A 25464-nucleotide genomic window follows, 5' to 3' on the forward strand; every position below is an offset into this window, starting at 1 on the left:
TGAATTATGCCACGACAGTCCCACCAAATGCACAGTAACACCTTTCTAAGTGACAAGGTAGGTTTAGGGGTTGATATTGCGGTTTGATTTGCAGAAAGCCATTGCTTGGAACGCTTTATGTTATCATAAAGAATTCATTTTTCATCTCCGGTAACGATTCTGCTAAGAAATGGATCTATACGAAATCTAAACAGCAATGAAGTGCAAATTGATCGACGAATATTCTTGTTGGTCTCAGATAATTGATGCGGTACCCATATTCCTTGCCTATATGCCTTTCCCATTTCGTGTAGGTGCCTTTGTATAGTTGACCATGTGGACCCAAGGCTTCTCGATAATTCTTGTATACTTAATTTTGGATCAGCTTCCACTCGAGATTTTAGGGTCTCATTATCAAATTCAACTGGTCGTCCACTTCGAGGCCTGTCAGAGAGATCATAATTACCAGCAGCAATCCTTCTGAACCAACGTTGACACTTGTTGACCTTCAATACATCTCCATAAACATCGCAAATCTTCTTTGTTGTTACCGTTGCATTAAATCCTGTATGAAAATGAAAAAGTATGTAATGACGAATATGATCCTCGGAGGGTACGGACGCCGCCATTTTAATAAAGGTTTGTATAAAAATTATACTTTTTAGAATATTTTGAACACAGGCTGCTTTACCGAAAACTGTAAAAGAATACGTGTTTCCTCTTCAGCGATCGGTACAGAACTAAAGGCAAAACAAATTCTTTGCAAACAATTGATTACTTATGGATACCCCTAATATAATAATATTTCCCTGTGAATTATACAGGGAAGAGATTAAAGTAGAAAAAGATGGGGTTAAGACGGGATTATTTTTCTTTGTAACGATTGTGAAGAGAACTGCAAGAGGAAGTGCTACGCAGGCTCGAGATTATTTTGCGCACCACTCATTTTACTCCTGGAACGACACTATTTTTACGATCCTCCAGCTATTCAGGTTTTTGTCGCGGACACATTAGAATTCTATCGACTCGAAAAACGTCGACACCGTCGCGTCTGTTGACGCACTCTTCGTCGAGCTACCTAGGATAGTTAGCATAAACGCGACTAGAGACCGCGCGCGCTAAATACCCGGCTTTGTTGCAATTCAAACAAAATGGGTATTACAAACAGTTGCGTAACATGCTTGCACATGTGCTGCGGATACTTGTGGATGCTCGGACGACGACGGACAACCGGAATAAGAATTTTTCTTCGCAACCGTGTTGTCGTGACCTGTGCTCCCAATTGGCTGTAAAAAATAGAAACTCATACCGGTCGGAACGGAATATTCAAATATTATTATGCTCATTTAATATTAATATTTCAGAGTTTACGTTGCATTCTCGTCGGCGAAAACAATTCTCGCGACACTGTTGACCAAGCTGTGCAATTTATGCAACTATTATTTAGAAACTGTGCAAAGTACAGCAAATAGAAATTTAAATACGTTTCAATGTATGTCTTACTTCGTTGAAACCTGAACTGCCGGACGGGTCAAAACAATTTATTTTTTTTTACTATTATGGAAATCGTGTACATTTTTTCACGAGAAATTTTTTAATCAACTCTTTCATTTAAGAACACTAACATCGAAGTCGTACGAAGTCTGAATAACTCCAATCTTGTCACTGTTATGATTGACCAAGGTTGTCGCTAGAGAATGCGAACGACCTTGCTTTTTTAAAACAGGAAATGATTACCTTATAAGCAATATGAAAAATTAAAATAAACTTAAAATTTTGTGCCAACTTTCTGGTAACTTTTGTACACCATCGTTATAATCTAATAAATTCACGGAAAAACATGTAAAGATCAATTGGCGTTTACCTTCACCATGGGACGGCCATTGTCATTCTACTGTGTCGTTCAAGTTTATATTTATATCGTTAATGATATGTTAATGATATGTTAATGATATGTTAAGTTTACGATTACGTCGAGGAATTTCAGTATTTAGAACTTTAAAAGCCGTGTGAAAGAGCAAAACAATATTTCTTTTTTTGAACAGGTGCCCTGGTTGCATGAAGTCGTGCGGAAACAATTTTGGAGAGATTTCGGCTTGTGGCACGCACTGTAAACATCACGTTCGCGGGTCGTCGAAAGAAGACAGTTATTAACTTGGCAAACACGTAACACGCTCATCGTTCCGATTATGCTGCTTTTGACAGCGGACGATGCAGGTGAGAGCGGTTACGTGATGCGCTTCCAGGAGTTCTGACGTTCTATCGAAGCTTGTCTCGCGTTTTCCTCATAATCGTTCGACTATAACGGGCCCGGTTTTCTTGCCGCAGCTCTCGCGAATCGAAACTAGGCTTTCGTTTCTGATTTGCATACAAGCCGGGATGGATAGCGCGGGAATACCTCCGAGGCGTAATTATTTCGAGCAATGTTACACCGAACGATACCGTTCAATCTGCCGCGAAAGTTCTGTCTGTCGGTTCGCCTAACGCAACTGATCGATACTTCCATTAAATATTAACTATTTCAGCTGTACGCCCATCCACATGCACAATAGGGGACTAAGCATGATCATTCGTTTGCCACAGTGGCCCCAAAAAATATCTATTTGTACACTTTCCGATTTTCGAATTTGTATTCTAAATACTAGACTGCGGATGTTCATGCAAAATAAAAATTTTCTGCATTTGTTATAAGTAGATTGCGGATCTTTGTATAAAATAAAAATTGTCCATGTTAATTGTACGAAACCGAAGTTAAATAAAATTGTATTTTCAGGTCAGGTAATTTGTCGAATAGCGTTTCGCGAATTAAAAACTAGTAAAAAATTGCTTACTAAAATAAATTTGATAAAAATCAATTAAATAAAATCGCTGGTGCAGAGAATCAAATTCTGCAGATCCCGAGTCCTGTGAAGAAGTGTCTGTAGTTATAAATTCGCATAATGTCTTACCTATAAACTGCGAATCTATACAGGGTGTCCCAAAAATGTTGTACTTCCTTGAAAGGGATGATTCCTGAGGAAATTTGAAGTAACTTTTTCCTTTGCGAAAAAGTTCTCCTCGGCATTGTTAAGGAGTTATTAACGAAAAACACGGACCAATCGGATCGCAGCTACTGCGGACGGTCCGCTGTTGTCGCGCTCTGATTGGTCCGTGTTTTTCGTTAATAACTCCTTAACGGAGCCGCGGAGAACATTTTCGCAAAGGAAAAAGTTGCTCCAAACGACCTGAGGAATCACCCCTTTGAAGGAAGTACAACATTGTTGCAGCACTCCGTATAATTCATAAAAATTAGGACATACAGTCAACTATTGTGAGTCACTGCCGTATTAGCACTTCACGGCTTTTTCCTTCGAAATCAGATTGTATATCGAATGTGCTCATGCGGGTGGGATTTCTGACGTTCCAACAGCAGCTCAGAGTTAAGATAATCGCTCGACTATTATGTTCACGGTAACTTCAATGCGTGCAAACATTAATTACGCGGTCGCGAGATTGGAAGGAATGCGTTGCGCTTCGGGGTATAACCGATCGCGGAGAGCAAAAGAAAAAAAGGAAAAACGAGAAGAAATAAACTGTTGGTGTCACAAAGCTAGCATGTACAGCCTTATATGTATCGACAGAAACGCCGCGGATCTTGATAAATCACACGATGGTATCGCGGTGACTTCAGGTATATTTAAATGCGGCCTCTGTCATCGTGCCTAAAGGAAGCTGAACGTGTCAATTCGCGGAAGCGATCTCTGCTCTTAAATAATCGCGTACGCGGCAAATTTTTTTCAGAGCCTGCAGTTTTTCCATTCTCCCATTTTCCTCGCGCCGCGCCGCACGCGAACGCGACGACCCGTGAAATTCACTGCAATTGTATAGTTATCGTTGTTTTTGCAATTCTTACGCATAAAGAACTTCGCGAGCCAGGAAACGTCTATCCTTAAAGGAACCGAAAAATTACATTAACAATTTCAAGGCTTGCAGAATATTCGGAGAATAGCTTTCTTCGTTGCAGAAATGGTGAAATTCGCTGTAACTGCGCGGTTACCGTTGTTTTTACAATTGTTAACCATAAAGAACTTCGTGAGTTGGGAAATTTCAATCCTTAAAAGGGTCAACAAATTAGATTAACAATTTCAAGGCTTGTAGAATATTCGGAGAATAGCTTTCTTTGTTGCAGAAATGGTGTAATCCGTTGTAATTGTGTGGTTATCGTTGTTTTTACAATTGTTGACCATAAAGAACTTCGAGAGCTAGGAAATTTCTATCCTCGAAGGAATTGAAAAATAAGATTAACAGTTTCAAGAACTGTACAACATTTAGAAAATAGTTTTCTATGTTGCAGAAATTGTGTAATCACTATAATTGTGTTATTATTATTCGTTTTACAATTGTTGATTATAAAGAACTTCGTGAGCTAGTTTATCCTCAAAGAAACTGAATAATAAGGTAAACAGTTTGTAGAATATTTAGCGGATAATTCTTGCAGAATTTATGAAACCCACTGCGGTTATTGTTGTTTTTACAATTGTATACACGGTGTGCTAAAAATGTTGCATTTCTTTGAAATGGTTGATCCCTGAGGTCATTTGAACTTTTTCCTTTGCGAAAATATTCTGTGCGGCTTCGTGAAGCATTTAGTAACGAAAAACAAGGACCAATCACAGCGCTGCTACAGCGGATGGATTTCAGCTCGACGACAGGTCCCGCTGAGCGTGGTGCTGGCATTGGCCGAGCCGGAATTCGTCCGCTGTAGCCGTGCTCTGATTGGTCCGTGTTTTTTTTTTTATTAGTAATTCCTTAACAAAGCCGCGGACAGCAATTTGGCAAAGGAAAAAGTTTCTTCAAATGACCTCAGGCATCATCCCTTTCAAGGAAGTACATTTTTGGGACACCCTGTAGAAGTTCGTGAGCTCGGAGATTTCTACCGTTCGAGGAACTGAAGACTAAGATTAACGATCTTAAAGATTTTTGTAACATGTGAAGAATAGTTTTCTTTGTTGCGGAAACGATGTATACTAATCTTGGATATGTCACGCACGCCTTGTTCATAAAGATCGCATACAGTCCATGTTGTATGCAGAAGGGATCAGCAAAACTTAAACATCGACGTGCGTAATCTGCCGATTAGAGGCGCGAACACGTTCCTCTATTTGTCATGGCAAACTTTTATGACGACATCTTGAACAGCCTATGTAGGCTCTGTGCAGTTTGAAGTCACAAATTACTGCCTCGTTGCCTGCGGGAACCTGTGCGATCAACTGTAGTTTTAAGTGAAAATTGTCCTGCTAATCAATAGACAGCTAATTTCATGCATTTATGGCAAAAAAGGAAAGTAGAAATTTAAAAATAAGAAATTTAAAAATATTGTAATTTAAACATTCCTTTAAATCCTACAACTTTTATTGAAAACATTCCTGCGTACTGTTTGAAATAATGAATATATTTCAGTGGGACAAGGTTCAGGAAGCAGTGACCCACTTTTTTAGAAACATCAATATGCCGCATTAATAATAAAACTATACCTGCAGAAGAGAGAAATATATTTGTAAAAATAAATACATATGAAATTGAAATCTCGCGGCAAGAGATGAAAATAATTATAGATTTTTTCAGAAACAAAAGGAAGCGCACCGTGTGCATAAGGTTAGATAGCTCAGATTGTCCGAGCGAGATGACCCACAGAGATATTAACATGCCATAGCTCAATTGTATTCAAGTCTTCATATATTTTTAGAATGTTTTGTTGTTTTCACAGTTCAGAGGATTGCTCAACTTCTTCAATATATTTTCATTACTTAAATTCCGAAAAATATACAAAAATTCTTCTAAATCTAAATAAACTCAATCTCCCCATTTTACGCAAATGAAATTGAGAAATGCGAATATGCGAGCAACATACTGTGCAAATATTCATCACTTTAGACTCAATAAAATAATCAGCAAAGTTAATTATTTATCGTTTGCACTACGATTTATTTTACGGTTTCAGTGTTTCGAACTTTCTTCATAGTTCGTAATTTCCTAAAAAAGGAGAAAATTTATATCTATTGTATGCCTATATGTTCTCCAATAGCTGAACATTAACAAAGGTTTGAAGGAAATTAATAGCACACATATTTATTAAACTCTGTTCAGAATCATCACCACGAGTCTGACACGATATTATAGGGCAAGGGATTAAATATCATAAACGGAGCTTTGTAGAATTTTCGAAACAATGCACAGTGTTATAAATTGTTCTTGCTCTCGTTCTCCACGGAGTCTTTAAGACCGTCTTTAAATGTTTTCCCTGCGTATAATCGGGTCCGAGACGAGAAAATTGCGAGTGCAAGAGCTTGACGTTGCTCCGCTCTGTTCTGCTCTGCTCGAGTCGGCTCGGCTCGGCTCGGCGGCGAAACGACAAAGGCGGCATGTCGTATTTCCACGTAGCCCGAGTTCACTTGTTTTCACGAGTACAGAGGGTGCTGGTAGAGGAGTACGCGGCGGGTAGGTGGTCGTGCGGCTGCGGAATGTAGCCGAGGATCGAATCACTCGTAAACACGGAGAAATAGCGGAACCCGATATGCAAATCGAAACGCGTCGGCGTGGCTTGAGCAATCCGGGCGAGAACCACTCATTCACGATCAAACATTTGCCTCGGAGGCATCGCAGCGGCGCGGCGTCCCGCACCAACATAGAGAGCAATTCAACCTTCTACGGAAGAATATAGCGTTCGCGTGGGACGCTGTGGAAGCACGCTACCCCCACCTGCACCGAGAACTCGAATAAACGTGACACTCTTTTGACCGCTCGCCTTCGAATTTATTGGGTTGGTGCGAACACAATCGCGGTGGTTTTTTTTTTTTTAATTTATTTTTATTCGTGAATTTTGTTGCGGTCTGCGGTCGATTTTTCAATCCTGCAAACAGCGCCGGATTAAGACCTCCAGAAGCCCTAAGCACTTTTGAGGGTGGACTTGTACGATTTCTCAGGCATTTTCGATAATTTCACTGGAAAGTGTTTTTAACGAGTCCGGTGCGCATAAACACAATATTATTTAAAGGATGTAGAACTCAGAAAATCTCCATAGTGTCCTCTCCGTCCGATGCGCTAAGCACGTGCTTATACTGCTTATTGGTTAATTCAGCACTGCCTGCAAACTCCGGCGGTTTGCGCGCGGTGTACCGACAAATATACTAATTTCTAATTACTGGTCGAAGGACCACCTTCGATTTTCCCATAACAGCCAATATCGGATCAAATCATTACGCCGCCATCTTCCATTTCGCGACAGCGCAAAAATTCTTGCTCGAATCATGATAATAATAATTGAGACTATTAGGTCTCTTCTCGATTGTACGTATGAATCTTCAGCATTACTTCTTCATAAATAAATCCACGTTGACATAGCTCTTTTTTAATTAGCTTAATAGCCTTTATATTAATGTTTCACCACAAAATTCATTTAACCCCTTGCCCGACAATATCGAGTCATACTCACGATGAAGATTCTGAACAGAGTCTAATAATATGTTATTAATTTCGTTGTTATTAATTTTGAAGAACATACAGGCATATAGTAGATATAAATTTTCTCCTTTTTTTCAGGAAATTACGAATTACAAGAAAGTTCCAGTCACTGAAACCGTAAAATAAATCATAGTGAAAAGGGGTTAACAAACGCACGTTTTCGAAAATGCTTCGACGAACTCAGTCGCCGAGACTTCGCATCAACATTTCAAATGCTTCGCGTCGTTTAATGGCCGACTGCCTACCCCGAGAGGTTTTGTCCACATACTTGCACGCCGGACATGATATTTTCTCGGCAAAAATCATGCAACACCGCAGGCCTTAAATTCAGACGCACTTCTTATAGAACATTCCGTGAATAATAATAGCGTAAAATGTGAGTGTCCGATGCAAATTACCGGCAACTTATCATACAACAACAAGAATGTTGCTCGAGTATTGCAACCAAGTGGCAACTGCGTATCTCTCGTAGAACGGAAGTCGGGAGTTATTGACCGACTCGCGTATGTTCCTCGATGGCTTTATGTTCTAGACATAAAAAAATATACTTAATGATTTATCTTGCAATTTGATACTATACTTATCGATAGTTCTCGATTGCCTGTTATTAATGAAGAAGCTGTTTTGAAATGATCTTTCAAGAGGTCCTTTAAAGTTGATCTTTTAAAAAAATGTAACAGAAGAAAATATTTGTATATTCGTGGTCAATTATCAGAAATGCTTCTTTTCTAAACAATGTAATGAGAAATATAAATAAAGCCTGTTCCTTTATGTACCCAGCAACGTGGAAAACATATCAGCGGCGATGCGAGAGAAGCTTAATTAGGTTTATAAGGAACTCGGTGTCTCAGGAAAATTACACAGCGAACTGTTATGATTCTTTCGAGAACATAATTGAATTGAATGGAATTTTCAACCAGGTTATACCAGTGTACTTATGAATAGTATGAGGGGCTTGTTTCAAACGGTGTGTTAACTTTTAGCGATAGTCATGCATAACGAAATTTAACTAGATAATAATCTCAATTAATGAAAGTTACAATCATTTTATTGTAAGAAGAAATAACTTTAACCGTATGGAGAAAAGCTAACGCTTTTTGAAAAGAAGATTAATAATTAATTAGTATTGTTAATTAACAATGTTTTTCAGCTACAAACCCACTACCACTAAAGTGTTTAATCACTTACAGGCATAGTGATGCTACTGATGCACCACTTACATAGGTACAGAGGTCTTGTAGTATGTGGGACAATTAAAAACGAGGTCATATGGAGCATGCGTTTACATTAATTTCTTTTTATCATTTACATCGTCTATTCTACAGTTCTTCCCACATAATACGTGACAAAATACAATTTTAGAATCAATAACAAGTTTCTAAGATTGCTATATCAAGAAAATTCGCAGATGTGTACTAGTTAATATACTACTAGTTATAATAAATATAGTACTAGTATAGTACTAGTATATAGTACTAGTATAGTACTAGTATATAGTACTAGTTATAATAAACTATAATACAACTATTTTGTTTCGTAGCGTTGTAGTGTTCTATCTAAATTGAATTAACAAACTTAGGTGAGACTGGTGTAATCTTATCAATTATACGACAAGCAATACCATTTTTGATAAATCATGTAACAGAATCTAAAATACTGAAAGCATTGAAAAATATGTCTTCCTTTATTGAAATAATTAAATTATTTCGTTTAAAACCCTGGGAAGTAGATGAGCCTGATATTCCCAATATGCTGATATTCGTCCACAAAGGAATAATATCCGTTTTCATATCAAATTATACGTTTTACAAAACGCTGAACAATTTCCTCAATAACAAATGCATCGATAGATATTATCATATCGGAAAATGTAAATCAATAAAATTATGAATTGAATTTTTGTATTATTTAAAATACATTACGCGATATTTAATAAATTTAATTAATTTCATTTTTAGCGTATCCACGATTCCGTAACCAAACTTTACTATTTCAAAGGTGGGTACAATTTTAGAACCGTTCTCTTGGAATATTAATGCAAGATATCACCCTATACCATTTGACCCACATACTTTTTAATAGAACCATCCCATATTCCCCTGAGAACCTAAAATATAGTCATACAATATAGTCTTCAACGTAACTGTTTAATTTGTATCTTTAAATGCATATTAGGGGGAACCATAAGTAATCAATTATTTTGAAATCTAAAACAAACTTTGTAGTAAATTCAAGTTTTTATTTCTTAATTTATTATATAATCTCCATCGTTATCAAGGACAGTTTGCCATCGTTTCTGCAAATTTTCAATCCCGCTCTTCTAGAAATCCAGCGTTCGTGAAGCAAAATATGACTCAAGGTGCCCCCTTACATCTTCTATAGAAGTGAATGTTTTATTCCTCAAATAATGAATGAAAAAATGAAAAAGTATGCAATGACGAATATGATCCTCGGAAGGTACGGACGCTGCCATTTTATTGCAGGGTCGTAAAAAGAAATTATACTTTCTAGAATATTTTGAGCACAGACTGCTTTACCGAAAACTGTAAAAGAATAAATGTTTCCTCTTCAACGATCGGTACAGAACTAATGGCAAAACAAATTCTTTGCAAATAATTGATTACTTACTTATTATTATTTAAAAAAAAATGTTATAACATTGCAATAGAGACTATATTCCGTCGTTGAAACTTACAACATTTGAGTTTCAGTATAATCATTTGTCCAACCTCCATAGCTAATAGCTTTGAAGTGTATTTGCGGTATCAAATGACGGCCGCGAGCGTGTTAAGCAAATGTTAAAGCTTCGCTTCGTTAAAAAGTGGCGAAATTCAGCGTTGAATGGGTGACCGGATAATTCCGAGCAGCTATAGTACACTCGAATGGTGACTGTATCTTGTGTAACAGGAGATTTTTCAATTTCCAATATCGGCGCGTCAAAGTCCGTTATTGACGGGCTTTTATCGCGAATTCGCTCCCGCCTACAATCCCGACGCGATCGGTCCAGGTTATTGACTTCGTGCGGCACGTGAATCGAGCTCCGAGTACTCTCGTACATGAAATAATTATTCTCAATAACCTATATATTGTCGTATAGTGTATACGTGAATGTCGCGCTAATGAACCGCATCAACCGGGGACCGTGGTGCTCTCTTCGACTCTAATGGTACCGAGCTGTCGGTGGTGATCCTTATCCACAATACCAACTGAGAAAAAAAAAACTTCGAGCTCACAAAATGGCCCAGGATTGCAATTTCCATTGACCCAATTCAAAGGCGAGAAGCCATGCCGTTACCAACCTAATCGAAATGTGTTATTGCAATGTGCAGTCATTAACGTAATCGAAAATCGATGGCTGGTAACCAGTGGACATCGAATAAGTAACGAGGCGAATCTGATAACGTCTGCCAATTAATCGATCATGTTTCAAATGCTCTTCCTATGCACCGTGCCGAGTTGTCAATAGACTGTGGTCGATTATGAATATACCGTGGCTATAAGTGTTGGTTCACTTCGTTAAATAAATTGGTAGTTCCGAAGCTCAGGTTACAAATATATTGTAAATTCTCGTATCAAATATATTACAAATGGTTGACTGAAAATTGTTACAAACTACCCACATCTAATTCGCAAGACTAATTCTCAAATTAAATTCAGTGTACTTAACACTGGATTTACAGGATCCATCAAAATGACGGATTCTGATATTTTTAATTAACGAATATTGAGATTGTAGAGATGCATCCATGAGGAATTATTTAACAAGTTGATTTCTTTGGGTATACATTATTAAAAAAAAAAAATGGCTACAAATTTTGATAGATACATTCATGTTATTTTTATAAAGTAATGTAAAATTTTTAATGCTCCTTAAACCTAGTGTTGAAATTTATGCGGTGGATGATTATAGAAATTTGTTACCGGAAATACCGGTTACGCGTAATTTCGATATCTTTTAACGCGACGAACCTAAGCAGATCACTTCGTACGATATTCCTTTTAATCCCATTATTTCTTAAGCAATGCTCACGAATTTCTAGCGTCAGGTAAAGTTCCACTGGCAGGTATCATCGCGGCTAAACTCGTGCGAGCCACGCTTTTTCACTGTTATGTCCTTCGAAAAAGCATTTGCATCCATCCAATGACGACTCGAAGTAGAAAGTCACCCACGCGTCCACGAACGAATTTCCAATTCCACGAGCGCGGCCGTGGCAGCTTCTCGGTCACAATTAACGCGACGACACTGCGACTCTACAGTGGGATGATCGACGTCGTACTGACACGATTTGGTCTTTCATCGGCGTGATTTACAATGCAAAATCTGACGCGCGTCGACGATATGTACGGTGCTGCGGTGATCAATCAGTTTTCTGGCAAACGCGATGCGTTAAACTTTTAATCTTCACCTCGCATAATACATGAGCGAACTAATTACTGTTATGCATTTACAAGAAGTTCGTCACCGTTCCTCTGCGTTAACCCCTTGTACTATGATTCATTTTGCGCTTACAAGGATTGGAAATTCTTCGACGTTTATAATTTACTAGGAAAAGAAAGAAAATTTATATTTATTGTACTCCCACATATTCTCGAATAGGTGTAATACTGATTACGACAAAATAGAATTTCGTTGCAACTGAAACGGCGATCAAAAATCTGTATAGGACATTTCTGCGATAGTAGGAGGGAGAGTCGACTGCCATTTTCTTAAAAAGTAGCGCGTCGTAGCACTCAATACTGTTCGTTTTTAAGAGACAAGTGTCCATTGTTTTATATGGTAAAATATAAAAGAAGTATTAGGTCGTTGTATACGAAATGACTGATTTCAGAATGCAAATTTTATAAAGTGTTTTAATCAAGAAATGCTATTATAATGTACAGGCTTGTTATGCATACCATTTAAAGGTACAAACCTGGTCTTTCGAGTCCTACCTTCAGTTTCTATCTGTATATCCAGCTTTACTTTTAAATGAAATTTATTTCGACATCGGTCAATGTGACCGACGTGTATTCTGTTTCTATGAGCGAGAAAATAAACATATTGATGACAACATTATGTGATGCCTGGTCAAAATGTGGTAGTAAATAAACGCACTAGTAGTCAATGATAGAAAAAGCTTAAAAATATAGATGATGATCTAATAAACGAGGAAGGTGAACAACCAAAAATAGTATAACCGAAGAACTTGTAATTTTTTGACAGAATATGACGATTACAATGATGTTTACATTAGTCAATAATCTTTATTTAGAGAAAATTATGTTTGTTTAAAGTCACTGCTACGAATCGGACGTTTCATATGCAACGACTTAATATATACCTTCTATTATGATATTCATCGCAAAATGGTTTCAACTCAGTTTAGGAGTTGAGAATTTTCTTGAGACGCAACTCCTTTGACTCCTTTTCCATTATCAAAGAAGTTATTAACATTTTATCCCGATCGGTACACATCTACGTATACAATTCATTTAAGCTACATCTTCCAGAGTAAGGTTTGTCAGAACCATGAATTGAAATCATGGAACCATAAGACCTCTCGGTGACAGTTGCGATTTCCTGCTGACTTTGTGCATCGATCACGAGAAACCGAAAGCGAATATTGGAAAATGGCGTTTACCATAATACAATGAACAATGTTATTCTGAAATATTTTTCTAATATAGAATGTTACGAAAATCGTTTTTTGACCGCCATAGGATCGGTTCGTCTCGCCGTGGGACGTTCCCGAAAGCACGTGTCTGCGCTAGCCTCCGTGTCTCATCTAGCGATCGATTATGCAACCGGAGACCCAGTTAATCAACAATTTCCATTTCCGAGGCGTACCGGTTTTCGGAGGGGGACAATGTCACGATCTGTCCCGCGAGCGGGCACGGTTGGACCGGTTTTCGCGAGAACCGGGAGCGGTTCGATCCGCGCCGCGAGAAGGTTGTTCGAAAGGAAAACTCGACTCACCGACCTGTCAGTGCTCGGCCTGGTAGTCTCTCGTCCCCGTCTCCGTTCTGGATCATCTCGTCGGAGGATCGATCGTGGCCGGGGTGGTAAAAGCGGGCGATCGATCTCGATCGATCGATAAAAGAGGCACGCGAGCGCGTGCGTGCGCGCCCTCGATCGTCGGGAGATCACCCTGCGCGACACACCGCGAGATCCGTAGAAATCCACAAGCTGGTCCCCGCACAGACTCGAAGAGGTGACTGGGAGATTCTGAGGACCGACGGTTCTGGTTCACGACTGGTTCTTCTCCTTCTCCTTCGGCCTCCTGGCCCCTTCCATTCTGCTCTCCGCGGAACACCAAGGAAAAAGAGACGGATGTAGTTTACGAGCGGTCGGCACACCGTGCCGGACTCGAGAAATAGAAAAAGAGGAGTAAGAGAGAGAGAGAGAGAGGGAGAGAGAGAGAGATAGAGACGCGAAGAGAGATGCTGGGTAGATGCAGCGAAGCCGCCAGCGAACCGAACGACAGGTTGCTCTCTACCGAACTTGAACCCGAGAACCCGTACCCGTACCCGAGCCAGAACCCGAACCCGAACGCGACGATGCTCGGCTCAAAGGGTGAACAGACCCGTGAGGGCCCCACCGGGTGAAAAGAAGTCGATCAGGTAGGGGTCAGGGACGCGTTCGCGAGTTTCGGGGCCGACAGATGGTCCGCACGGGATTTGCGACGAGGGGAACACCGGTTTCATGCTGATCCTACGGCGGACCAGCTTTCAATGGTGCATTATCTATTCGGGCACGCTCAGCTCGGTCTGCGACACTTTTTTTTCTTGATTACAGAGGGGAACGGTGACCGGGAATCTCTGTAACTCGTGGGGGTCCAGAAATAATTGTAACGTACGAGATTTTGTAGGGTCACGTAGAGTTACATATTAGGTCGTCCCATGAGTTCGTTCCGTGGATATGTTTATATTATTCACCATTGAAAAGTATTTGAATGAAAAACCGCAGAAATTTTATAGTGACGGTATGATGTCTTTGCCAAGAAGGTCAGAAGAGGTTGTGGAATGAAAGGGTGATTACATATTTTTATCTTAGAATTAAAATGGTACCGGAGTAAACGGAACGAACTTATGGGACGACCTAATATTACGTACAGTTTTATAGAAACTCATTTATTCGCGGTATTTAATATGAAGAGTGAAAATATTTTCGATGATTATCCTCTATGTACACTGGACAGTGGTCTGAGAACGCGATTTCACCGATCAAAAATCAATTTTCGTAGACGATATTTTCAAGATTTTGAAAAACTTTTTTGCTATACAGTAACAATATACTTCAAACCTTCAGAATACAAAATATTATTCATTTCAGATAATTGCGGATACGAGGGTAACGTGTTGAATAGAAAATTCTGAAATTGAAAGTGAAACTAATTATTCTAAGAACTCATTGTGGAACATGATATAACAGGTTTGAATGAATGTTTTATATATATTAATTGGCGTACTTTCAGTATTTCAGTAGTTTCTAAGCATTATTTAATCCATGTACAGATGCTGCAATATTATTAACAATTTATACTTTGAGAAGGGTTTAAAAGAAATGATTAAGAGTGATGAGCATCAGACTTGTTTTATATGAAAGTTTAAACAATTGCGAAGAACAGCATATAAATTTTAGGTGAAACCTCGTGCCACCTTGTACGATAATTAAGAAATAGAAACCGGCAGTATTTTGGCGTTTGGGAAGTATTACTTTTAATAAACAAATATTGTTTCTCTTCGAGCATAAATCTTTTTGATCGTGTTAGTCTTCAAGCGAATATTCAAGTCGAAACATCTGGATACATAATATGTCCTCCGTCTATTGAGGAAGAACCATCTGTATCCTCTACAATTGATACGGAATCAATTGATGATGATGCAGAAGATTCAGATGAAGAGGAATTCGAATTACCAATGCTTATGTATTTGGATAATTTAGAATTGATGTCAGAAACATAATTATATCATAATACAATTATATGTATATAGTTGAATAATTATAATTATAAAATAAATAATATAATTATATTATACATATTACTTATCTTAGCTACACTGAATAACTAAAATCTATTGCGTTAAAAAATGTCGATATGTGTGTCTCTTTAATTTTGACCGCAAAAAGCGAATTTCGAGACTATATGTGCACCGTATTGAATCCGCCATTTTAAATGTTTAATTTTTGGTGTCAGATTCATTATCAGTGACCTCAAAAACACTTGATTACCAACTTTTAGAAAGTTCCAATGACATTTTGACTTTTGGCCAGTACAATCGTTTTCGATGATCTATTCGGGTACAGTGATGCGGATCTTTATGCAAAATAAAAATTGTCTGCATCAGTTGCAGAAACATAGAAATCGAATAAAAAGTTCCTTTTTTTTAAATGATGTTAAAAGATTGAAAATAGTACATTGTTGCTTTTGTGCGGTGGAAATGTCTTTGAAAATAGATGGAATAGAACTTTCCACAGTAAACTATATTAAAAATATTTAATGAGATTTGTGTTTGAAATAACAAAATTCTACAACGGAACAAAAACCACGAATCTGCATAAAAGTCCAGTCTACTGATAATATAATACACATATAAACTGGGAAACTTTAGTAAAATGTTTATTTTAGCTCGTTTCGCAAAATTAAGAGACGCCGCGAATGCATAATAAATGCACAAAGTTCTGTTATTAAATCAGGAACAAAACGCGAAGTTTTCTTTGAGGTCAAACAAACGAAGCATGTTAACGTTAAAGTCGGAGAGTAAACATTAACAGGCGTAACATGTAGAGTTGCTGATATTTTCAAACTGCGATGCAAATGTTCCGCGGTAATTACAGGAACGTTATATTCGGAAATAACAGGGGGAAAATAAATTGAAATTGACTAATTACGGAATGATCGGATCGAAAGAGAAATTTCTATCGTTGAATCTCTAAGTCAGATATCCTTCGAGGGTGTAGATAAACTTCGACGCAGGCTCATAGTTAGTTAAGTCAATATTAACTATGTTGCCATAACACACCTCGGAGGTGTGCTATTTAACGAGGAACTACTCTTTAAGAAGAGGAAGTCTGAAGGTTGCACAATCGGTATACGATTAGCACGATCAACGTGTTTTCATCTTGCCTTATGTAACTGCTTATAAACGAGATATGAGATCACACCCGGCTAATTACCAATCTGCTTTCACGCCGATCGTTTTACGATTATTGCTCCACTCGTTTCGCCCGATTCGTAGATAAACCACGAATCTCTGTTGGTTATCATAACTGGATTTACGAAAAAAAAGGAAAGTCGTTATCGAACGCTAATAGATCATTTTGTCGGACTTTTTGAAAACGATAAACGAAAACGGCAACTATGAAACAACCAACGCAACCTGAAATGGAGCAACGAGTATTCAAAATGACAGAGTATTGGATTCGAGCTTCAACATTTATACAAAAATGTTAACATATTACACTGACTGAGAAACTGAAAACTAGACAACAACTGTCCAAACGGTAAATAATTGATTCGTGAACTGCATTGTTAAAATATTTACATTACTCACTGTACTTTTCAGCGCCAAATATAAACCACACACGTTTGAGATAATTATTTATTGACAAAAGTTGTCAGTTAATACGTTATGTTGACTAAGGAATAATTTATTTGCAAAGTATACGTATAACATTGTTAAAATATTTATACTACTCACTGTACTTTTTAGGGTCGAATCTGTACATATTTCGAGTAATATTCATTTATTAACAAAGATATCAATCTCATTTTACCTGAATAGATTTACTTTTCTGAACTCTTCTTAACTTGTTGAAGAGAAAAGGTGTAATACCATTGAAAAATAAATGAAATTTGTATTAATTAGTACTATATCTAAAAATGTTAGTTTACGACTAATCGTAAGTCCGTTACTTGCCTTTTAAATTAATAAATAGATTGTGGATGTTTGTACGAAATAAAAATGTTCTGCATTGATTGCAACAAACTTGGAGCTAAATAGAATTTTCCTTTCTTTTTCAATAATTTTGATTAGTTGAAAATAACATATCTATCTTCTTCACGTCATTTAATCTTTTCAGTGTTTGAAGTCTGACCTCCTCATTGTTCTCGTTTATTCCTAAAGTAAAGTATTGTATTACATTATTCGAGATCTTTTGTAGCTTTCGAATCGTAGCTTCCCAAGAGGATTGGGAAACATAAACACAACAGTTACAGCAGATTAAACGCGAATTAAACAGGAAACGTTTTCACTTCTGTACTTTCTTTGCAGTGCAAATCCAATCATTCGCTACACACGGAAGAGGCCGACAGCCGAGTGGAAGTGGGGCACTGGAATTTTTTAAATACAGCTGTGTCGACAGAGCAATATATTTACCTGTTTCCGTGACAAATTCGACCGACCTGATTATTCCTTTGAGCGGCCGCCGAGACAGGAAGAACGTGACGGCAGGCGAACGAATGACGTCACGGTTCTACCTCGAAGAAATCATGCTATTCACTGGGCCAATCCTTGATCTTGGTCCTGAATGGATCCCTTCCAGGCCCAGAATCCTACCTAGGCGACCCTTTGAACCCGAGATTTGTTCCTCCGGTCCAGGTAGAAGATTCGATGATTCCGGGCTCGTGCTCCAGAATAGAAGTACAAGTACTCGGAATCTCTCGGTTCGCGCTTGCCAGAAGTACACTTCAACGAAAAGCCGATTTTTTTCCGGCCCCCTTATTGCTCGACGGCTAAGGTCCAGGCGGATTATGCACGAGTAATTTAATCCTGGACCGGACGAGTGAGGTCAAAATGACCCGCGGTGATGTTTCAAAGCCGTCGTATCTGGTTATAGCAACCGTCTACCTGAAAACTTGCGTACTCTATCTTTAGGCCGGTGTTGCACATTCGGTCGGATCGCAAAAAGGCTGTCTTGACCGCGCGACGAGTTTGTTGCGGTTCAAACTCGAGCGTCGAGCGTCCGGGCATTTAGCAAGTCACTTAGTATTCTTTCCGATTCATATTGATTTTTACTTTTCCATCGTTACGGCCTGTGTCCATTTTAGAGTTTCTCAATGAATTTCGTACATTGACGAATTTTACTCTCGAGAGTAACTCGCGACAGTTTTACTCTCAAATGGACACAGGCCATTAGATGGTTGAACATTCGTCAACTCCAGTTGGTCATTTTTTTCGGATGATGCAACAAGCTAACTTTTACCTTTTCATTTTAGTCGGCCCACCATTGACCATCCACGATAACCGGCACTTTCTCGAGATAATTCAAAGTAGAATGTTACAAGTTACAAGCTACAACGATTTTACATGATTTAAATAAAAATTTAAATGTGGAGATATTTTCTAGTACGCGCTGGTTTCAACTTTATCCAGAAAACTCATCCAATAGCACAAAAAAGCTTGGATTCCACGGCATGCACATCGTCAATTTTTGGCCTACTTCTAACGCTTATATTACCAAGTATCTGCATAATCTCGGCAGCTCCTGACCAGCGGGCTCTAGATTGAACCTTCCTCTTTCAAATGAGGTCTTAACCAGCGACAAAATATTCTTATTTAAGGACGAAAACTTGAAGCACGTAAAACCACTTTTTGACGGTAATGTAGTTACTCTACCTTATCGCGAATCTACGAAGACCGGGCCCAGAGGAGCTAAAATTTTATAAAACAGTATCGTCGATGATGTAAGGCAGGCCCGGGCACGGTTGAGTCCCCTCAAACGCTTCTTTCCCCCACCAACCTCTCTTTCGTGCAGCGCACACCTTCGTCTCGTTCGCTGGTGTCTTCGTTGCTCCACAGTGTGTGCCTTGTAACTACTCGCGACAGACGAAGCGCGTCCTTTCACCATGGCAACGGCGCTTACTGGAGGGGGCGGTGGGCGTTATGGTGGGGAAGGGTTTTGCCTCAATTGACCCAGCCCTGTTGTAAGTATCTCCTTGGCTAAAATACGCACCTGGTAAATATTAGATGTTCTAAAAAATTGAAGTTGATAGTTGCAGTAGATTCAGTAGAAAAAAGCCCACTCCCCTTAATACTAAACTCACCGAGTATTAACATTGCCTGTGACTGTGTCCGGCACGGCACGTGTTAAGGCCGATTTATATTTTAACAATATTTTTTGTGTTTAGTTTCCGATACGTGGCTGATACGCTCGGATAGTATAAACATCTATATTCAAATGCAATCGAAGACTGTTTAATCGGTGCTGAACGGAACCGTTCCGTGTCTGTGCGGACAGTATAAATCGACCTTTAATAGGTATCGGCTAGACAAGGTTTTAAAAAGATAAAATGATGAACTCTGACAAAGGTTGCGAGTCTAGCCACAGCAATTTAGAGCTTGTCATACCGCGATAGTCCTGCCACGATCATAGTCACCTTGAGAGACGAGGCTTCCACTCAATGGCAGAGCGTGTCCCTCAAATTCGAGTCACGTTGCGCACGATCGCCCTCGGAATCAGATGAGGGAATTCGATAATCACGACGGCATCCTCGCGACGATGATTCGATCTCGCCGGGTCCTGACGCCAAAGTCGACAACAGTCGATAAAGGCGGTGGCAATGACCCGGACGGGGATCCCTGCGAAAGCCTCGATTGCGTCCAGCTGGTGCGCTCCCGGCAGTCAACAAATAGATCTTCCCGCGGTTCCACCTCCGGGCCTCAACTTCTCGATCCGTTACGTCGGATGAGTCAAGCATCCACTTGAACTCGAGCAGATACGCACCGGTCACTCTATTTTAATAATTGCACGGAGTCGCGCACCTCTAATTTTACCTCGTCGCCTGTGCGCACGCAAATCTTCCTCGGTCCCCGGTTAAATGCCCGCTTTGTTACGCCTACCAGGAACGCGGAGTGACTCCTCTAATGATGATGCCACTGAACGCGTAATCGTTCAGGGGAGAATAGAGTAGTCGCAGTCAGCGGGCAATGATGGTCTGTATTGGTAGTGCAAAATGACACGTCTGAAAATTTCATAACTCTTAGTTTTGTAATCCTATATAAACTGGAGGTTCCTCGAGTCATTTGAAGTAACTTTTTCCTTTGCGAAAATGTTCCCCGCGGCTTTGTTAAGAATTTATTAACGAAAAACACGCACCAATCACAGCGCAGCAACTGCGGACGGATTCTGGCTCCGCCAATGCCAACGCCACGATCAGCGGGGCCTCTCGCTGTTTCCGAGCTCTGATTGGTCCGTGTTTTTCGTTCATAACTCTTTAACAAAGCCACGGAGAACATTTTTGCAAAGGGAAAGGTTACTTCAAATGACCCCGGTAACCTCTTTCTATAAAGTAGAACATTTTTGGGACACCCGGTATAACTTATACGAACCTGCAAAAACACATTTTTTAAATTTTCGTTAAAACCACAAATTGTGAAAAGCAATTCTATTACTACGCATTAGTAGGCATTTCGTATACAAATTAATAGCTGTATGAAAGCGTATAGTATACGTCTTTCGCAGTCAAAGGGTTAATAAATTTCAATTCCATTTTTCTCTGTAGCCGCCGCGCCGATTCGGGTCCATAAAATTATTGAACCGCTGCCAAACGATCTGCAAATTTAAAACTACTTTTCCCTATCAAAGGTCATGCAAACGATATTTCCATCTGGTCCGTTTGCATTAAACTTTCACCGTATCACTCGTTTCGCAGTTTTAATGGACGCTTTTGCATGACGTCCCGCTGCCAATTACACTATACATCGAAGTGATAGAATTCGTTAGTAGAAGCGATATAAACTTTTCCTTAATAGTACGCTGTCAAACAGTTCAATATATATTTTACACAAATATCATTAAAAGCAATGTCCCTTGTTAGGATGATTAAAAAGGAAACTTTAAAAACTGTGCAATTATTGTGTTATTTGAGGATCTCGGTGCAAAAACCCGGTAAAAAAAGTGGTTTAATTCTTATTTCGAGCAATCGGCGATACACAGAAATACGTGGAGCTTCATCGAGTACAATTTCACTGGAAAATTGACTTGCCCGGTATTTGCGCCGAGGTAATCGATTTTTGAGAGTGTTACACGAATTATGTTGTAATTCGAGTATCGTCTTATTTGCCCGTGGCAACCGCGATCTGTATTCTATTCAGCATTCGAACACCGCGCAACAAGATTTGATTACACATGCTTACGGGAACAGCGCCAGTCTTCCGGAATATACAACGTGTGCTTAGGTACGGACCGCTGGCTGTCAGGTTTCGATGCTGCTCGCAATGTGTCTTCGTTCCATCACCTTTGAACAAGACTGCGTGAAAAGCGAGAATAGAAGCCAGATGAATGAACCGAGCGGCTCGATTTCATTTGTCTTCCGTCGTTACTGGTTCGAACGGCCGAGTCACAGCGAATTAAACGGTCTGCTACGTTTTACCTAGCTTCACTGTCGCTGGACTGGGACGTAAACAAATGGAACTCGGTCTCGCTGGGTTCCGTTTCTCCAGCCGTTGGAACAAGACGTATTTGTACGTTTCAGGAACGCCGTAAGAATACTTCTCTAGGAAACAGAGACCCGCTATAACGCATTTTCAAATAACTGTGTAATCTTCCAGAGAGGGCGCCAAAAGTTCGAGTTAACCTATAAGTCACTGCGGATTTTAGGCACTTACGACAAAAATGGTTACAAGAAACTCAAAACAATAATATTAGAAACGTTTTAATATATTGTTGAACTACTTTCAAAATATGACTGCCGTGGTGGCCACTGATGATGATTGGCATAAAATTAAAGTAGCACTTGTAAGAATCGATTCATTTTTTCTGAAATGAACTAAAATATGGTGTAAGATTCAAATTTCATTGACTGATAATAATTATTAATAACTGTGGTCGTTTATACGAATGAAATAAACAAGGTTTGTGTCAAATACACAAAATTCCCCCGAGAAGGAGGTAGAACATTTTTATTTTTAAAATATGTTATACTTGTAATATATTAACCCTGAAATGGCAGGATTTAATGATCAGGTCTATTTTGATTCAGAAATACAAATGTTCCATCTACATTCTAATGATTTGGTAGACAGTTGGATCCACTAAAGGGATGAACGTTGATCTCAAAGAATTAGTTTCAAAAATATTACGGAATGTATCTAGCCATGGTTACCATAAAGTCGTGAGAAGTATCTTCTAAATATTTTTCACAAAACCATCATTCGCAGTTGAAATTATTTAAAATTGTCTACAGAAATAAATAAAAATCTAATGAAACCTTTAAAAGGTCTACTGAAAATACGAATAAACATAGAAATCATAAAAATAGTCAATAAACAATCTTCAAACAATATTCAGACAATAGTCTTCAAACCATTTTCAAAATGTAATCTCAATACGATGTTAATAAAAATAAGCTCGCGCAGAATCGATAAGCAATTTAAAAAATTCAATTACCATACCTCTGGGCAGCTAAACATTTTCTCCCGTGTTCTCCGATCACATCGCCGATGATTAAAATCCTGTCGATTCGTTCGCCTTTTGTTTCATCTTTCGCTGTTTCAGGCACTAGTCCGGGATAGCAAGATAAGGATCGTTCTCGATCGCAGAGATCAACGAAGATCGATCCACGCACGCTCGCTGTGCTCCTCCTTAGAAGATAGTCGATGGAGAAAAAAAAATCTGGAATTCCCAGTGGGTGGACCAGTTCTCCGTCCCCGAAGATAGCAGCATGGTGTCCTTTCACGTTACGCGCGAAACTCGCTCGTTCGATGCGGAGTCGCAATTCGCAATTCACGATCGCAGCTGCGGATCATCGTGCCGCCATGCGCCAGACGTTTCGCGTTCCTTCCAAATGGAAGCACGTCAATGGCGAGCGCGTCCGGATAACGCGGAACGCATTGTTCGCTTATTAATCAATCAATATCTCGAAAAGACCCAGCATTTCAAGCGAATTTTATTGCCAGTAATTTCTCTTCGCTTCGTAGCCAATTGGTTGTCCTTTGAATGCAGAACTTGATCACGCATAAATACTGAATACAAACTATTTGATAAAAAAGAGAAAATTGGGCTTCTTTATTGATTGTCATTAAACACGTATGACTGCCGCGTCAATTTTGTGCGTTTCCAACTATTGCCCATTGATATTAATAATTATTACTCGGCAATGAAGTTCGCACATTACACTAGAATTTAGTTCATTTCAGAACGAAATGTTACGAGAATTTTATGACAGTCGTTTTGCAGCAAATCAATATAGTGTCGGTAGCCGGTGACCGCCATGCCGTTCAACGTGTCAACTATTGAGAGATGCGAAAAGAAACACGTCGTTGCATAATTTAAATTTCTTTTTATTTCCGAAGCGTTTATGCACATATAACGATCAACGGTGTAACAATCCTGTTGTTGCTCTGTCGCAACCACACACTCTCATCGTTCGCTTCGGTCTCTCTGTCTTTCTCACACACGTTTCATGTAACTTTGTATTCCGCATCCATTCCGTTCCTCCCATTCTTAACAAGCAACATCCACATTTCCGCAATTCTTTCGTTATACTTCCCCGTTGTAATGCGAAGCAACCGATAGCCAGCTAACCATCTTCGTCCTTACGCAATACACCGATCGCTCGTTACACGTAATTTTGTAATCGAGCAACGAGTCTCGCAATGAAATCGTCGCGGAGGTCTCTGGTCGCGCCGGCTCGAGATGAACGTTCGTAAATGTTGTAATAATACTGCTCGGTTCGCCTTCGAATAAAACGCGGTTATGTGCGCGAAACAATGCCGGAGATGTTAGCGCGCGAGCGTCCGCCACGTAATGTTTGCAACCGCGTGCAAATGTTTTCGCTTTTCACCGAACGTTCACACCGACGCCGAGAACCGCGGCGTTTCTTCAGAAAAGACGAATAAAAATTCCACTTTACAATTTCGAAGATAAATCTCTCTCTCTCTCTCTCTCTCTCTCTCTCTCTCCGTGTGTGTGTCTATCTTTCTCTTTCTTAAGACCCGAATACTAAACGTTAGGGGAGTACTAAAGAATTCGAAAGAGATAAAGGTTAAGAGTGAAAAATGTCTAATCTACGGATGTCTCTGGCCGTCTCGGAGACTCAAGTTCCACGTAGATTGGTGAACAATAATATTCTTACAAATTATACTATTGTACGCTCACAACCTGTTGAGTAAATCAAGACCATTATTTCGCGCGTTGGAACACAAAAAGCGTCGTGAGAATCTTTTACGTATAAAAATGTTCATATCGTTTATTCTAGGAACGTATATTAATCGTCTTATGACTTACAGAGGTACAAAAGGGGTCGATCGATACAAAAAGAAGCCCGGAAACACGGTTGTCAGACACAGCTTTCAGTGGTTGCGGCAGTGGACGTCGAAGTCTAGAAATCATGCCAGAAACTCATCTTTCCGGCTAAACTAACGATTCCGGACTATCAAGTGTGTAAGACTTTTCCATTCCTCTGGTTAATATCTACGATTTCAAAAAAGAACGAACCCGTTCTGACTATTCTGAGATTTCAACGTCCACCGCCATCTTGTATAAAAATGTGCGAGCATTGGGGACAGTTGCGTTCTTCGAAAACATTGTCGCCCGGTGCTCTCTGGTAAGTATCGCTAAGCCTTTACCGCGAGAGGTATCGTGTCTCGCGGTACTATTACAGGAAATAAATAAATTCTAACGTGACTATGGTGTATATGTTTGTAGAAAAGAAAGTATTCAAATTGACAAGCCTCTGTTCACCAGTCTAGTCAGAGCACTCGTCCGTCTCCGAGATTCCTCTACATGTATCTCTATTTGATTCGAACTCGACTGTCTCGGAATGAACGGCGAAAAACGATCAATGGGTTCCACGGAACCCGTACGATCTATAAAAATCTAAAAGTTTTTCACGGTATGATGCGGAAAGCGTCGATCCGCTCGAGCGCGTTTTCTATGGTACAGTAGATCCGATGACAAGTACCAAGGAAGCTGCTAAGAGAAACATGGAAAACGACCATTACACCATACAAACACGCTGATACGGCGCTCTCTATCTGATTCACTTATTGCGGAGAGGTGTT

At 39.4% G+C, this 25464-nt stretch overlaps 1 protein-coding gene and 1 long non-coding RNA gene across 3 annotated transcripts in view; one reads left to right on the forward strand and one right to left on the reverse strand.

The window, feature by feature from the left end:
- Positions 1 to 13618, reverse strand: part of Kank (KN motif and ankyrin repeat domain-containing protein 2 kank) — a 91233-nt gene extending 77615 nt beyond the window's left edge. The window contains exon 1 of one of the 2 annotated variants that reach the window (XM_076785325.1): positions 13440 to 13618. The gene's annotated coding sequence lies outside the window, so the exon portion shown is untranslated. Of the gene's footprint in view, positions 1 to 13435 lie in introns of both variants that reach the window. The other variant, XM_076785326.1, reaches the window with a different exon arrangement.
- Positions 13619 to 13871: 253 nt separating this feature from the next.
- On the forward strand, positions 13872 to 23366 carry LOC143352666 (uncharacterized). The gene is made up of 2 exons (XR_013081985.1): positions 13872 to 14079; positions 22958 to 23366. It is a non-coding gene; the product is annotated as an uncharacterized LOC143352666 (long non-coding RNA).
- The last annotated feature ends 2098 nt before the right edge of the window (positions 23367 to 25464 follow it).

This window comes from Halictus rubicundus, chromosome 3 (assembly GCF_050948215.1).
Source record: "Halictus rubicundus isolate RS-2024b chromosome 3, iyHalRubi1_principal, whole genome shotgun sequence".
Taxonomy (NCBI): Eukaryota; Metazoa; Arthropoda; class Insecta; order Hymenoptera; family Halictidae; genus Halictus; species Halictus rubicundus.